This window comes from Dromaius novaehollandiae, chromosome 5 (assembly GCF_036370855.1).
Source record: "Dromaius novaehollandiae isolate bDroNov1 chromosome 5, bDroNov1.hap1, whole genome shotgun sequence".
NCBI lineage: Eukaryota > Metazoa > Chordata > Aves > Casuariiformes > Dromaiidae > Dromaius > Dromaius novaehollandiae.
Window position 1 is genome coordinate 13,811,583 of NC_088102.1, and position 14,297 is coordinate 13,825,879.

At 38.7% G+C, this 14,297-nt stretch overlaps 1 long non-coding RNA gene across 6 annotated transcripts; it reads left to right on the forward strand.

The window, feature by feature from the left end:
- Nucleotides 1-3: 3 nt before the first annotated feature.
- On the forward strand, nt 4-7,135 carry LOC112989960 (uncharacterized). Of its 6 annotated transcripts, none has more exons than XR_003260956.2 (4): nt 4-284; nt 564-678; nt 2,396-2,528; nt 2,637-7,135. It is a non-coding gene; the product is annotated as an uncharacterized LOC112989960 (long non-coding RNA). The 6 variants fall into 6 exon arrangements; XR_003260960.2 differs by having other exon boundaries at nt 2,743-7,135; XR_003260957.2 differs by having other exon boundaries at nt 2,396-2,517.
- Nucleotides 7,136-14,297: the final 7,162 nt, after the last annotated feature.

Consider the following 14,297-nt stretch of genomic DNA (forward strand, 5'->3'; position numbering starts at 1 on the left):
CCTGCGGCGGCCGCTGCGCGGAGGGGAGCTGCGGTCCTTGCGCACCCGCGCCAGTGCCGTCGCGGGGAGTCTGGAGCGCCCGGGAGCAGCGGAGCCCTAGCGGAGGTGTTCTAAACACGCCCGCTGCCTTCTCGCATGTGACCTTCTTAAAACTTACTCCGGCTGTCCCCAAAGAGCGGATCCCGTGCTCGCCTGCAGAAAGCTGAAAACCTCCCCCTGCTCGTTCACATCAGAGCAGAGAGCTCCAGCTTTCTCCGGAAAGACCCCAGAAAAAAGCAAGGAAGGTAAACACCGTGTGTTTCTAAGCGTGAAGAGTTAAGAAAAAAACCCCAAACATTATCTTTAGCCAGATTTTATATACTGAACAGATCAAGAGGAAGAAACATTATTTCCACTACAAGTCACCTTAAATTCTGCACTTTATTCTATCACCGTTCCTTTCACCTTTCTGTCTTTTATTCTTCCTCTGAGCTGTCCCATATAGAGATAGACTGGCTATTTCTTACTTTTTGCATTCTTGTTCTTTGTTTTCTTCTTTTAAAGAAGTTATGCCTCGTTTTTAGGATTCCTCGGGGACCTATTTTCTTCTGCTTGCTGATGTAGTGGTTTCTTCCACCAGACCTCATTTACCAATTTGTCTACCTTTATGTGAAGCAACTAGGAGATCCCTATAAAATGGTAAGAAAACTATACAGCCATCTGCCTTTTCTCTAGAATTACAATGGGCTAATTCAAGATTCCCTACTGAAAAATATACAAACTGAAAAGCATACATTAGCTTCAGATAGCCCATTTAGTGGTACTTGAAGATAATGATGTCACTTAGGTGGAGAAAGTTTGCTTCTATTCATGCTGACTTTTGCTTTTAACGAAGAATAGAGGAAGTGAAGGGCAGAAAAAGGAAGGGCATAAAAATGAGCGGTGTCTTAAAACACAATACCCAAGAGTAAGGAATAAGAGGTAGAGGCTGCTTTTTCAAGCAGAAGTTTTGATATTTGATATATGTCGACCTAAGTCTACAGGCATAGATTGCCGCAATGCTTTGTCTACTTGTCATGCTTTCCTTTTAGGGCTGAAACATTACTTACTATTTTTGAAGGGTTACTTCGCCATCATACCTTTCACTGTAGCTCACAAGACCAACCCTAGCTGTGAATGACAGAGGGACACTCGAGAAGTGAAAATGCGGAGCAATAATGATGATTACTTAATCCTTTACGCTGCTGTTCTTCTGTGAACCTGTGCTTTTCGAGGATGAATATCAGCAGCTCTTTGTTAGTCCTGATCAAACTTTCCTTTTATCCTAGCTTTCTTAATCATTTGTTTACAATCTGGCTGTCACAGGTTCATGGTTGCTTATCCGTCCTTTAGGTCATAAGTTCTCTGCTTAGTAATGCAGAAGTCTTTTCATGTTAGACCTTTGTTTGTGTTTTTTGACCAAGAGATAATTTGGATAGTTAAAATGCCTACAGATGTTCTGTGATTTCAGATGCTCTGATAGTGTCTTGGCCAACTGGCCAAAGAAGATTTGAGTCTCTACCTTCTATCCTAAATAGCTGGCAAGAAATTTCTCCTTGTATTCGTTATTTTTCAGACCTTAAGAGTAGAACATTTGTAGAAATCATAGGTTTTATCATACAGCCATCACTGCCAAATTATCTGATCTTATTTGAATTGTAAATACAAACTCTGACACATAATGAAACTTCTATTTTCTGAGTTAACTATTGAACATCAGCTGTATTGCGCAAAACTGATTTCTTATGAAAAAAAATCCTTAGGAAAGTCTTGTCATCGTGATACTATATATATATTATACTTGTCATTACAACACGAAAATTCTGAAGAGTCTGTTTTTCTTGCTTTTTCTCCAAACTTTTAAAATTTTTTTGCAAAGATACTTGTTAGACAAAAGTAAACTGTTTTTAAGAACAACTCTACTTTTTACTATGCTGTGTCTCAGAAGTGCCTCTCAAATGTCTGAAATTGGGACAAATCTCCTTCTCTCTGTCTTTTCTGCTTATTTTGATGGTCTTCTAAACAAAACCTGCCAATTTTATTTCTGAGAGGTCAGAACACATTTTATTAGAGCAGAGATATCCAGTATATCCAGAATAGGTTGGAAAGAGTCTGCCCAGATACTAATCCAAAAATAATTTCAAAACAGAAGCCCCAGTGTTCTATAAATTCAGAATAATTCTCTTCTCTCCCCTCCTTCCACCTAAGCAAACCAAGCTGCAAATCATTTTTACTTAGCTCATTTACTGCCAAAACTGCTCTTATCCAAGTCTTCATAGTCTTAACAATTTTCCCTGAAAAATATAGTCACTGGGTTCTGGTAGGTCTTAGTGATTTCCACTGAGAATAAGCTAATAACCTTTTTTTTTTTTTTGAGACCTTTATATTGGAAATTAAAAACAAAAGAACCTCTTATAATCATTGTGAGTGCAAGGAGATCATTCAAGGTGCTAAGGATTGTACTCAGTGCTTCAAACCTCACCTAAAAATTCGTGAACGGTGAGTACAAGGTAAGGAGTGCGGGTCTAGTGAGCTCCCTACAGTCTGTCATTCTTGGAAAATAGTTTTATGGGAACCCTGGAACCTTCACACATTTTCTTTGGAATAACTTGTTACAGGAGCCTGGGCATGGGAAGTTTCAAAGACAAGTGGCTGCAACAGCTGAGTCCAGAAAAGAGGATCCTTTTCCACAGTCTGACATACTGTTTTTTCATATTTTCCAAGGTGGCACAAAATAATCCTGCCTTCTTAGAGACCTACAGGAATAATGGACATGTTCTAGGACTGAGCTACTGAAAACAGCAGACTGAGATCAGGAATTGAAGCTTGGTAAGATCTCCTTTTATACACTGAATGTAGAAACAGAATGCAACTTTGGTTGAATTCTTCTTCTCAATGCTTCAGGCTTCTGTGCAGCAGCATATAAGCAACTGTGCAAAGACTGAAAATCCAGAAGCTGCAAGGAATCTGTGAAGTTCTGTCCTGGCTACAAGTGCTCATACTCCCCAGTGCCCTGCTTACCTACTACTGTAACATCTTTTGACTGAAGAGATATTCAGTCAGGTTTTTATTTTGATACTGAAAGAACTTGGAGATGGAAGATCTGCATCAGTGATAAGGAAAAACAGAGAGAGTCATCAATGTAACAGCTCCTAAAGGTCCCTGCATCTTTTTGGTAGCTAAAACCTGAGAGTAACAAGAGAGGCACCTAGAAACTGTATCTGAGACTCCACATGGGAGGCAGAAATAATCATTAATTGGACTATTCTTATGAATATCTCAGAGAGAAAGAAAAAAATACTGATTATAGGCCAGTACCATCGCCCTGGCAAATCAATAATACCCTGCGAGTAAGAGTATCAGAAATGCTAACATCATCAGCGCAGAGGTGTAACCTTCATATCTTGAAGGGATCACATCAGCCATGGACATATGTAGGCACAAAGTTTTAAGGTATGTTAACTGTTTTTAAGAGTTTATACTCCATACTGTACTCTGTATTACTGTACTGTACTCTGTGATTGGTATTGTCCATTAAAAAAAACCTCTTCAGACCTCATTAAAGCAGTTAGAGCCCATGAGGACTATTTTACACTCTTTTTATCAGCCTATCCCATCCTAGTGTGCGGCTGGACAAGATGAGCTAAGAGCTCGTTGTGGCTGAGCGGGGCAGTCCCTGCTTTCTTCTTTTCTCCCTGCTCTCTCCTTTTCTGCTCACCTCTTCTCCTTGTGCCAGCAATGTGGTTGCACCTCCTCTTGCGCCAGCTTTAGCCCTGTCACCTCTGGCTCTTCAGTGAGCTGATGCAGTACGCTAAGATGGCGGAAGACTAACAGGAACAAACATGGAATGGTTTCTGCCATTATCACACCCACTTCAAGAACCTGTTTCTGCTCCCATGGAAGTCAACATAGTCTGTAGACTTCAGTGAGGAGATTCATGCCTCGGCCCAGCACCTTCTGTATCTGCATTCATAAACAGAAAGTTTTTTTCTGCAGGACAGACTTCAGGACACACAGAAATAGCAGTTATCAACGGTTAGCTGGAGACTGACAAAAATTTTTTTTTATTATGGTAATTTTTTTCTCCTTGGAACAGTAGCATGAGTGAATAGCGCTAAAATATACAGCAGCAATCTACAGGAGTTAAAGCAAAGCCCATTCCCTTGCCAAAGGGCTCAAAATCCTCATACCCTCACCCTCTAATTTTTGACAAAACACTAGCTCAATGCTGTCTATCAGTCAATAACATAGAGAATTTTGTCAGCTATGTTAGAAAATACTTTACGTGAAATCTTGGCCACTCTGGAGCCTGAGGCAAAACTCTCATCACTAGGACAGCCTTCCTCTGGCTGGAACAGTCTTGATCAAGAAATGAATGCAATTTCACCCCTTCACAATGTTAGGAAAGTTCAAAGTGGGAGATCTGGCCTCCTCTGAGCTCATAGTCTAGCACGTCTTTGGTATTGTAAAGAAAAAAAAACAAATGTGGAAGTTTTTAAATATTCAACAAAATTTTATGTTTGAAGTTATTCCACTGGTAGATGCACAGAGCTAGCAAGTAAAAGACAGGTTCAAGGAACTTCTACATGAAAAGCAAAACAATACAACAAAAACAACAAAGTAAATCCTCTAGTTGATTGTTTCTGTCCCCCTATCAAGAGGAAAAAAGATGAGAAACTGGAGGGGAAATCTACATAGCATAGGCATAAATTAAAATAAATAAAAATAATAAATGATAAAATAATAAATTATATAATAAATGATAATAAATAATAAAAGAATATATACTCAGGAAATATGATTCCATGACTAATGCAAATAAAAATTCAGCTCTTTTTTGATGATGTTACAAAATAACATCTATATTTCAAAGAAATCCATGCAAAGACATTTTTCAAAGAACTGGGAAGGTACCACTATCATTTTATATGGTACTGGGCCACCTAGGCTTGAAGTGTAGAATAATGTAGAAAATATCATTGAAAGGCAATGTGAGAATGATAGATGGACTTTTTCAGCTTAAAGAGAGAGAAAAACTGAAACATATCCATAAGAATATGTGAGGACAGCAGAGACAGAAATGTGAAAGGAACTATTTTTAGCAGGCAGAAGTAATGGCCAATCCTTTGGTTGGAAGAAAGATCAACTCAGGTGTACAGAGACTGTCTTTAACAGTGAGGTTGATCAGTCTTTATGGCACTTTGCCAAACAGAATAGAGACAAAATAATTAGATGTCTTTAAGGAAAGGTTAAGTACCTTTATGGGAAGGTCAACATAAAACCATCACTGCTTGAAGCAGGTGTTTGGATTAGATCATCCATCCACGTTCTCCCTTTCAAAGCCATCATTTATGGTTCTGTAATACATTTTGGGCTAGAAAATGTTTCCTTTAAAATGCCATTAAAAAAGCCTGAATCCTAGCATTTTTAAAAGGTGCTTAACAGTCTGACAGATGCCAATCATAGTCAGGAAATTTTTGTCATAATATGTCAAACATATCCAACACATTTGAGATGAAGATGACATTTGTAATTTACACAACCTTATTATGTTTTCTTGTCCTGCAGTGTGAAAAATTGGATGCAGTGAATATACACATAGATTCTTAATAGTCAGCCAGTAAATAGACCATTTTTGTTACCCTGTTAGTGATATTACATTCTAAGTGCTTTCCTGAGGCCAGGAAAGTAATTTTACTTTCTGTAAAAAGCCTAACTAGATTTTAGACTTCATTTCAACGAAGTGGGCTGCCTGTGTGTATTCAAGAGAGAAAGTGAGAGAGGGAGAGACTGTCTCTGTATTAAGGCACTAGTTCTTTTGGCTTTTGGAACTGACAGAATAAATTGTTCTGTCTTCTGGCTGAAAAGCATATTTATAAAGAAAAATGGACACGCAGACAGTTTGCTGTGAGACAGACATACATCAAAATGAAAAGCTCAGTTTCAACCACACTGAATTTGAAATGATATTGACCCATTAAAGATTAAATGTCTGAGAGGGGATGTTCAAAACTGAACCACAGTTCAAGTTTATTTGAGAACTGTCCACATATGGATGACCGAGAAAGCATTTCCATATGTTTCTGAGTGCATGTAGAATCTATCTATATGTGATCTCTATAACAGATATCAATATAACTCTTTCTGTATCTCGCTATATAATATCTATATATGAATAGAGAACAGGAGAACAGAGACAGATACAAGGGAAGTATATGCACTGAAAAAATATATTCACAAGGAAATAAAATAAAAAATCATTCACCAGTATAAAAAAGTGGTACTTTGACAACTTACAAAACTTTAAAATCTCTAGTCCCTTCTAATACTGACAGTTTTGGCCTGAGCGCTGATCCTTAGAGATGCCTGCTGTTTTTAAAGCTTTGAACTGGCTGTGATGCAGGCTCAAGGTGCTTGCAATAACCAGGGAGAAGTTGGTGGCTGGCAAAAAATAAGTGAAAACCAATCCACATTCTTCTCTGGACTCATTACTGCTGTCAAAACTCTAGCTGCTATTTGATCTTCGATTTTGTCTTAATCTCAGCTGGATTTTTTTGCTAAACACAGAAGCAAGATGGTATTTTCACCCTTAATGCTTTCTGTGGTTTTGTGCTGTTTTAATGGAAAGATGCTGTGTTTACTTCTGTTGTATTCAACTCATAAGTAACAGTTCTGTTGTTGCTATATATACGCACGCACATATGGGTATTTATTGTCTGCTGTCTGTTTCCAGTCACATGCAAAAAGTTTCCTGGGTTTTTAATTTGCTCGTCTTCTGACAAAGGATCCAGAACATTCCTCTAGTTACTTTTTTTGCTTGTATATGTTCACTTGAACAGAATTGCTCTGCCTTTTTTTAATATGCCTCTACTCATACAAGAAATCAAGTTAGCTTAACTGTGTCATAGTCCCAATTCACAGTTACTTTTTTGGTTTCCCATTTGCATTATAAATGTTGCTATTCTATACAATTCTTTCCTTCCCCATGCTGTTTCTAATTGGTTTCTCTGCTGCTAAATTTCTGTGTGTCTGGCTTATAAGTATGCTTTTCACTGCTCTTTTTAATGGTAATGTTAAACTATAAAATGAAAAATAAACTAAGTTCTATCTGTCTTAATATGTTTACCTTGCATTTTTGTCTAAGTCTATATAATTTTTATTTTGTTTCATGATATTTTTTAACCATCAGTCAAAAATGATTGGTTTTGATGAAATTTCAGCTGCATTATTTGAGAAATAAAAAGAACTCAAACCAGAAGGAACATCTAATGGGACTAATAAAGCAGAGCATGCCAGAAGCAATCCTGTTTTCCATAGCCAGAAGCTCTCTTCCTCAATCCAGCACTGAGGACAAGAAAAATAGAGACTGGCAAAGTATCAACCCTTTATACACATGTAATATCCAAAAAGTCCATTTCACAAAAATACACAGCCTCTTTCCTATGGTTTAGTTTAAGACTCCACTATACGTTTCCCAGGATGTTCTTGTTTCAAGCCTCATCTTGAAATGAAAATATTTATTTATAAGTGAAGGACGAATGTTCAATAATGCTACCACAATAATATATTCACAATTGTAATGCTGGAAAAAACTTGCAGTCAGGAAGCCTGGTTTCTCACACAACAAAAGACAAAACTTTTTACTTTGTAGTTCCTGTATCAGCCCTGAGATAAACTATAACTTTAGAAAGACAATTTTCAGTGAAAGATTTCCAATGACACAAATTAACTGCTTCAGTAAGCTGATTCAGTACTTGCTTTATACATATTAATGTAGAATGCTTGGTGATAGGAAGGTTTTTATAAAACATGGGTTGAGATTAAAATTCAAAAGAGATGAAATGGGAATTTCATTGTTGTTGTCTCTGAAATACCTCCTTTTCTTAGAGGTGAAAATTAAGAAGGCGGCTGAGGCCAGACTGAGTTAGCACTGATTTGTTTTTCCTCAAAAAAGATCTAACTGACCAGGTTTTGCAAATCCAGTAAAAACAAATAACTCGACATGTAAGAATGAGGGGTTTTTTATTCCCTGCAGAGTTTGCTGAGATCCTGCTTGTGCAGAAGCGTTTGTGGTTGACTCCCATTTCACAGAAAGAAAGCAGAGGCTCAGAGACATGTGTGACTAGTTCAAACTCACGCAGTACACTTGTGGCAAAGTTACACATACACAGTCAGGTCTCCTGCATCCCTATTTCTTCTTCTGGCTATGTTGCCTCTTTTGGCATGAACCAGAGACGGAGAAAGGAAGAAGGAAATTAGAGAAAAGGAAAGAAATGTACTGTATTCAGTACTGGTCAGGTTAAAAAATGGAACTGAGTACAGCGTTCTGCATTCTGTATTTCTGGTTCTGACTGCTACCAGCAATGGAGGTTCTGGTTGTTTGTGTCAGAAGTGGACACATTTTCAGCTTCCCAAAATAATAGGAGGTATGGATCTTCTGCTTGAAGGTCCATGTCCTTACATTCTTGAAGTAATCATTTTCTGGGTTTGTCTTTTATCATCCATTTTTCACTGCTACCATGAATTATGCTAGCTATAAATTGTTCTCACTTGCAGGACTTTGAGAGTACTTGCAGCTCTTTTACATACTAATTAAATGTTTCATCTATGTATTGTTTGTGAATGTTGAACACATGCTCAAATGTGATATTTTTCTTCCAAGTGCAATAATCCTTAGGCATTTTGATCAAAACTGCGATTTTCCCACTATTCCCTTCCCATCTTCAAACAGATGTGTCATAAATCTTCTGAGCCCTGTTGTCTTGCATAATGCAGTAACACTGAATAACTCAGGTTTCTGATTTAGTGATGTCCACCATTACGATCATATAGATTTTGATCTATTGTCCCTTTTCTGATACCTTTCCTTAAGAAATTAATTTTCTAGATGGTGATATACGGTGGTCACAGCAGGGCTTTGGGAACTGGCTATAGAACAAAGAATCCATCATATTAATTTATTGGCTTGCATTTTGCTTACTATAGGTATCAACGAAAAGCCTCTAGGGACAAAAAAGAGAATAAAAAGATATCCCTTTAACTGCAGTTCTGGAGAGTAGTGGCAAGCAGATCCAATATGAAAGATACCACATTGCTCTCAATTATGTCTGCATAAATGCAGAGAGCTAGTGATTTACACTAATATGACAACTAGATCTTATTATTATTTTGTCTTCTTGTGTCTTATTTATGTGGCTGTGCCTCATTTTAAATCTATAAATTCCTTAGGTCAAGGACTGCCTTTTTATTTTGTGTTTCTAAGATACCAGTCTCCGTGATGGGCTCCTAGTGACTATGACAATGTCAAGATATACAGGTGATTTAATATTTATGTTGCATTAAACATCTGGCAACTGCTGTCAGGGCTGGAATCTGACTGTGCAGAGTGCTGTATGAATATATAGAAAGAACACATACACTCTTACTCAGAAAGACTGTTGGAGAACACAAACACCAAGGCAGGACAACAGAATAGCATATAACCACATCCTAATAAAATGATGACACTGATTCTGAACAGAGCACACTATCCTCGTGCTTCTGGAGTTGGGATTTTCTTATTGTTTGAATATTTTTTTTTGTTTTTGCTGTGGAAATTATGAGCACATACAGAATCTGTGCAATGTTACCCTGATGTATTATTCTCAGCGCTGAAAAGTCAAGCCCTCAATAGTTGGGAAATGCAAAAATTAAGAGCTGTATGAAAACTTAATTTGGCTTTCTGTGATTATGCTTTTTAATTCCACCTGCAATCTCATCATTACATACTGTGTTTTTTCAAGGCATATCTGCCTGACTGAGTTCTCACCTTTTAAATAGCTTTTCAGCATTTTGTTTACTCATGTGGCTCCTGTGTCTTATCTTATGCACTTTTTAAAACCTGTTCTAAAGACAGAATTATCAAACTTTCTTTCAGACTTTTCATGCCGTTCATGTTAACACCCCACAGCTACACCAACAGAAATGAACATATTTTCAGAACACCTCTTTAACAAAAGGCAGTGCTTGTATATGCATTTTATATCTAGAGGACTGAGGAACAAAAGAATTTAAAATAAATAGTTCCTGCCTGTTTTGAGTTACCAATGGAAGATGTCTTTTTCAGTGTATTTAGCACATTAGACATTCAAAGCACAGCTCCCAAAGACATGAAAGGCAATGGTGAAAGCCTAACACTTTTTCAATTCAGGCTCAGGTGAGAGACCCAGATAATGAGTAAAGCATAATTAATCACCGCACATGAATAGCTTGGCTCAAGTGACTTGCCTAGCATCGTCGACAACATCACAGCACAGAGGCAGGGATGGAAGATAATTCTGCAGAAGTCTTATTACAGAGATCAGACTTTCTCTTCTAGCTTCCCTCTGTCCCCACCTTCCAAACTGTTGGCCTGCAGACCATATAATTTTTCACAGCACAGCTATAGCTCATTTTCACAACAGGTCTGTTCCATAAAACTGAGCCCAGATTCCTGTGGAAATAACAGTGTGTGACCTTTAATTAAACCTTCCATCATAACAGATCATGGAAAAATTTCATGGAGAAGTGCATTTCTGGTTGTCCTGTCCCATTCTCTCGGTCAGTCTCCGTTACCCTTTCTTGGATTTCTCACACCAGTCTCCCTTTGCAATCAGTTCCACTTTCTCCTTTCCTAATTCACATACAATGTGTCTTTCTCCTTCCTTTCCTCCAGCTGCACCACCGCTCTCACCTCTGTGACTACTATCTCTCTTCTGGTGCTCTGTGGCTACCTGCTGGACCTCTCTGCCTCTTTTCCATCTAAGTGGTTCTTCATCCACCAATCTGCTTCAGTACATTTTCATATGTTTTCAGTCATTACATCTCCCTCTTCCTCAAATCTGCTTGTCCACCTAGTCCCAGTTTGTCTGCAGTATCTGGCCTTCTCATAAAATCCAGAACCAGTCCCCTCTCTTCTGAGCCCTGAACTCCATCTGTTTCTAGGTCTCATTTCCTCATACATTAGGTCTAGTCTCCCAACACAGCTAATCACTGGCTTTCAAGTCTACTTCTGCTCATCAGGCTAAACCTGATCTCCTTGTCTAGCAGTCCTGGTCTTCCACTTGTTCCAGCTCCCATCTGAGTTTGATTACCTTTTTCAGACTCCAGTCTCATCCTCCCCTCATAGATGTTGTGCTCCAGTCCCTAGCCTGTAGCACACAGTGTAAACAAAACCTGTTGGAGTCTTATCTGGTAAACTAAGAGTTCTCTAGTAAGCATGTCCAAATGACAATTTTTCAGAAGCTTACATGTTAGCCAGAAAAGAGCACGTACTCATAAGGAAAGCAGAAAACGTCCCCTTAGGGAAACTTCAGCATATCCTGCCAAACTGCAAATCCCTGCTCTGTAGCACTGGGGTAGGGTGAAGTGTTTCAAAACATTGAAAAATGTTTTTTTTAAGATTACGCTAATTTTGGCCCAGCCATGTGTCATCCATCTCCTCAATCTTTGAAACTGGCTATGAATTTTGGCTGAAATGGTTACATAAACTTAAAGAAAATAGCTTTCGGAGGCAGATATCTGGTGCATAGAATTCCAGCCTGAATAGTTACAAGTTCGGTTAAGTTCTAGCCCAGCTGAAAACAAGGTCTCATGATAGAAAGTATCTTGCAGCACTGAGGATGGGTGATGCTGGAACAGCCTTGTCTGAAGTTATGGTGAATGGCAGGGTGTATGTGAGCTAATAAGAGCATAGGAGTAGAAGATGAAGTGTCAGAGAAAGTGTTACAGAATACAGAAGAGAATGGGAAGGAGAAAAGGAGGAAAAAATGGGAATGACAGAAACTGTGAGAAAGGAGAAGAGGGTTAGAACAACAAGGAAAGTATAGGACAGAAAAAGACAGAAAAAAGAATTGCTCAGCTGACACCGAGTGTCACACTCCTGAGGTCATTTGCCACCCGCATTAGGCTCAGCCATTCCTGCCCTGATGCCCTTAGCTGGGTGTTTCCCACTACTCTGTGCTTCTCTGGAGAAGACAAGACTGTCTCTGGCTCCTAGCAGTTGCTTTCACTTCAAGGCAGGTCTTCGCCCCCCAAGCCCATAGAGCTGAGCCTCTGCATGTCTCCAGGCAGGCACGTGGGCCCAGTGCCTCCCCAAGAGTAAAGCACCAAACAGGAGGTTAGGAAGGGAACTCAGCTTGGTCTCCTGCAGAAGCCCGAACACACATCCACACTTGTGCTGAGGTTTCTCTTACACACTGTGCAACAATGAGACCGAGCAGGAGTGGGATGACCCATTTGTTTGGTTGCCATGACAATGTGCTACTGAGCACAGAACGCTGCTCTGAGCAGCCTCACTGCTGACAATACCCTAAATAAATATAATCTAAAAGAATCTTCCACTGTCATTGCACTGCACTGCATTGACCTCCGCGAGGTGAGAGGTGCAGCTCATGTACAGTGATACGGGTCCCTTGCTGAGAATATAGCATTTCTTTGAAGACAGATTGTTTTATTCAAGAGATATTTGATGAACTTGATGGGGATTAATTTACTTTTTTGAAATTAGAAGGGTCATTTCATTTTTAGTGCTAGCATAATACTACAAAGTACATGAGGAAAGCCAATAGTGAGTTATAGACACAGGGCAGAACTGTACTCACATTGCAGCAGAAAGAAAAATGTTTTCTCTGGAGTGGAAACTGCTGACATCTGTAAGTGGGTAAGCATTAAAAACTTGTAAAGATACGCCTGATGTCTGATTTAGAACAGTGGATAAAGACATTTCTGTATCTGACACAGACGAGGACAGGCAGTGCTTGCTCTGAGGAACTACCTCTGCCCATGCAGAAAGGAATAATACTTCTCCACTAGCTCATTATCCCCCAAAGATAACTTGGCTTTATTTCTTTAAAGAAATATTGGCTTCTCAAATTCAGATCACCCAAGATATATGCCTTGAAGGGCTTTACTGATTCTTTGAGGCATTTTCTGTGCTCAACATTTAATGTTGCAGCTTGTTACGAGACAAAGGAGACTTTTATCTTAAAAGTCTTGCTTTGCTACAGAACTGTTTATGATACTATTATTATTACTATTATTAATGATGAGAATAATAATTTATATTGCTGTAGTACTTAGGAATTCAAATCAAGAATCTTGCTCTAACATACCAGGCTCTGTACCTACTTGCCTGTTTTTATTTAAACTGCTATACTCACTTTTTTCAGTCTGCATGTCAGTGAGAAGTGAGTATATAATGTGTCCCCTTGGACCAGACATAATTTCTTTCTATTCAAGAGATGTGGAGATGTATATCTGTTCCTGTCATAGGGACAGATGTGCTTTATAGCTCTCTGTAGCCTTGACAAGAGCAGATCTTAGCAACAGGTGACTTTCCTGTCTAATACTCTTGGAATGCGTCGCTCCCTTCCCTGTATGTTTGCTGCTAACCGAACAAGTTCAGCTCTGTTCAGAATCTGTGGGCCAATTTCTGCTCAAAGTGACTCAAAGACAATGTCAAAGCAAAGTGTTGCTTACACCTTCTACTCAGAACAAGTCATTCATATAAGAGATGAAACAACAAAGACTTGCATATGGGTTTCTCCCTTGTCTATTTTATCCCATTTTTGCTCACAGATTCTTCAAGAATGCAGAGCATCTGAGCATGTTTTTGAGGGAATTGAATTTTGAGGGAATTTTCTATTTTTAATATGGGGGCAAATGCAGAAAAGAAAATTTAATGGGTTACCAAAAATAGATGATATCAGAAAAATTTGCTGTCTTTTTAAAATTTTCTAGACAGCTGAAAAGGGGGACAAAGCCATCTGTCTGGATATCAGCAAAGCAGTGGCACAGAAGTTAAGTTTGGAATTAAAGTGCAAGAGCTGTAATCTGCATAAGAAATTGGTTAAAGAGGAGTTGGCAATTGGAAAAGCAGAAAGAAAAAGTATCTGGCTGGAGGGAGGGAGGTTATTAGTGGACTTTCTCCTGGGTGTTTTCAGAGGTCAACCTTGTTTAATATTTTCAGTAATGATCTTTGTTCTACAAATACAAATCACTGCTGAGGAAATCACTGGTGATGTAAATGGTCAAGGTCTCATCGGTGCGAAGGAAGATGAGAGAGAAGGAAGTGAATAAATTACTAGAAGTAAGATGAAATAAGATGGAATTCAATCAAATGGCATGCAAATTTGTGCACTTGAGGACTCAAGTGAAGAAATCCTTTTAAAACAAAGGAGCCCGTCTTGTTTGTCATTTATAGGAAGTGACTGAGGAGAAGGACCTGTCCACAGCATAATAGTGGATCACAAAATAATAAC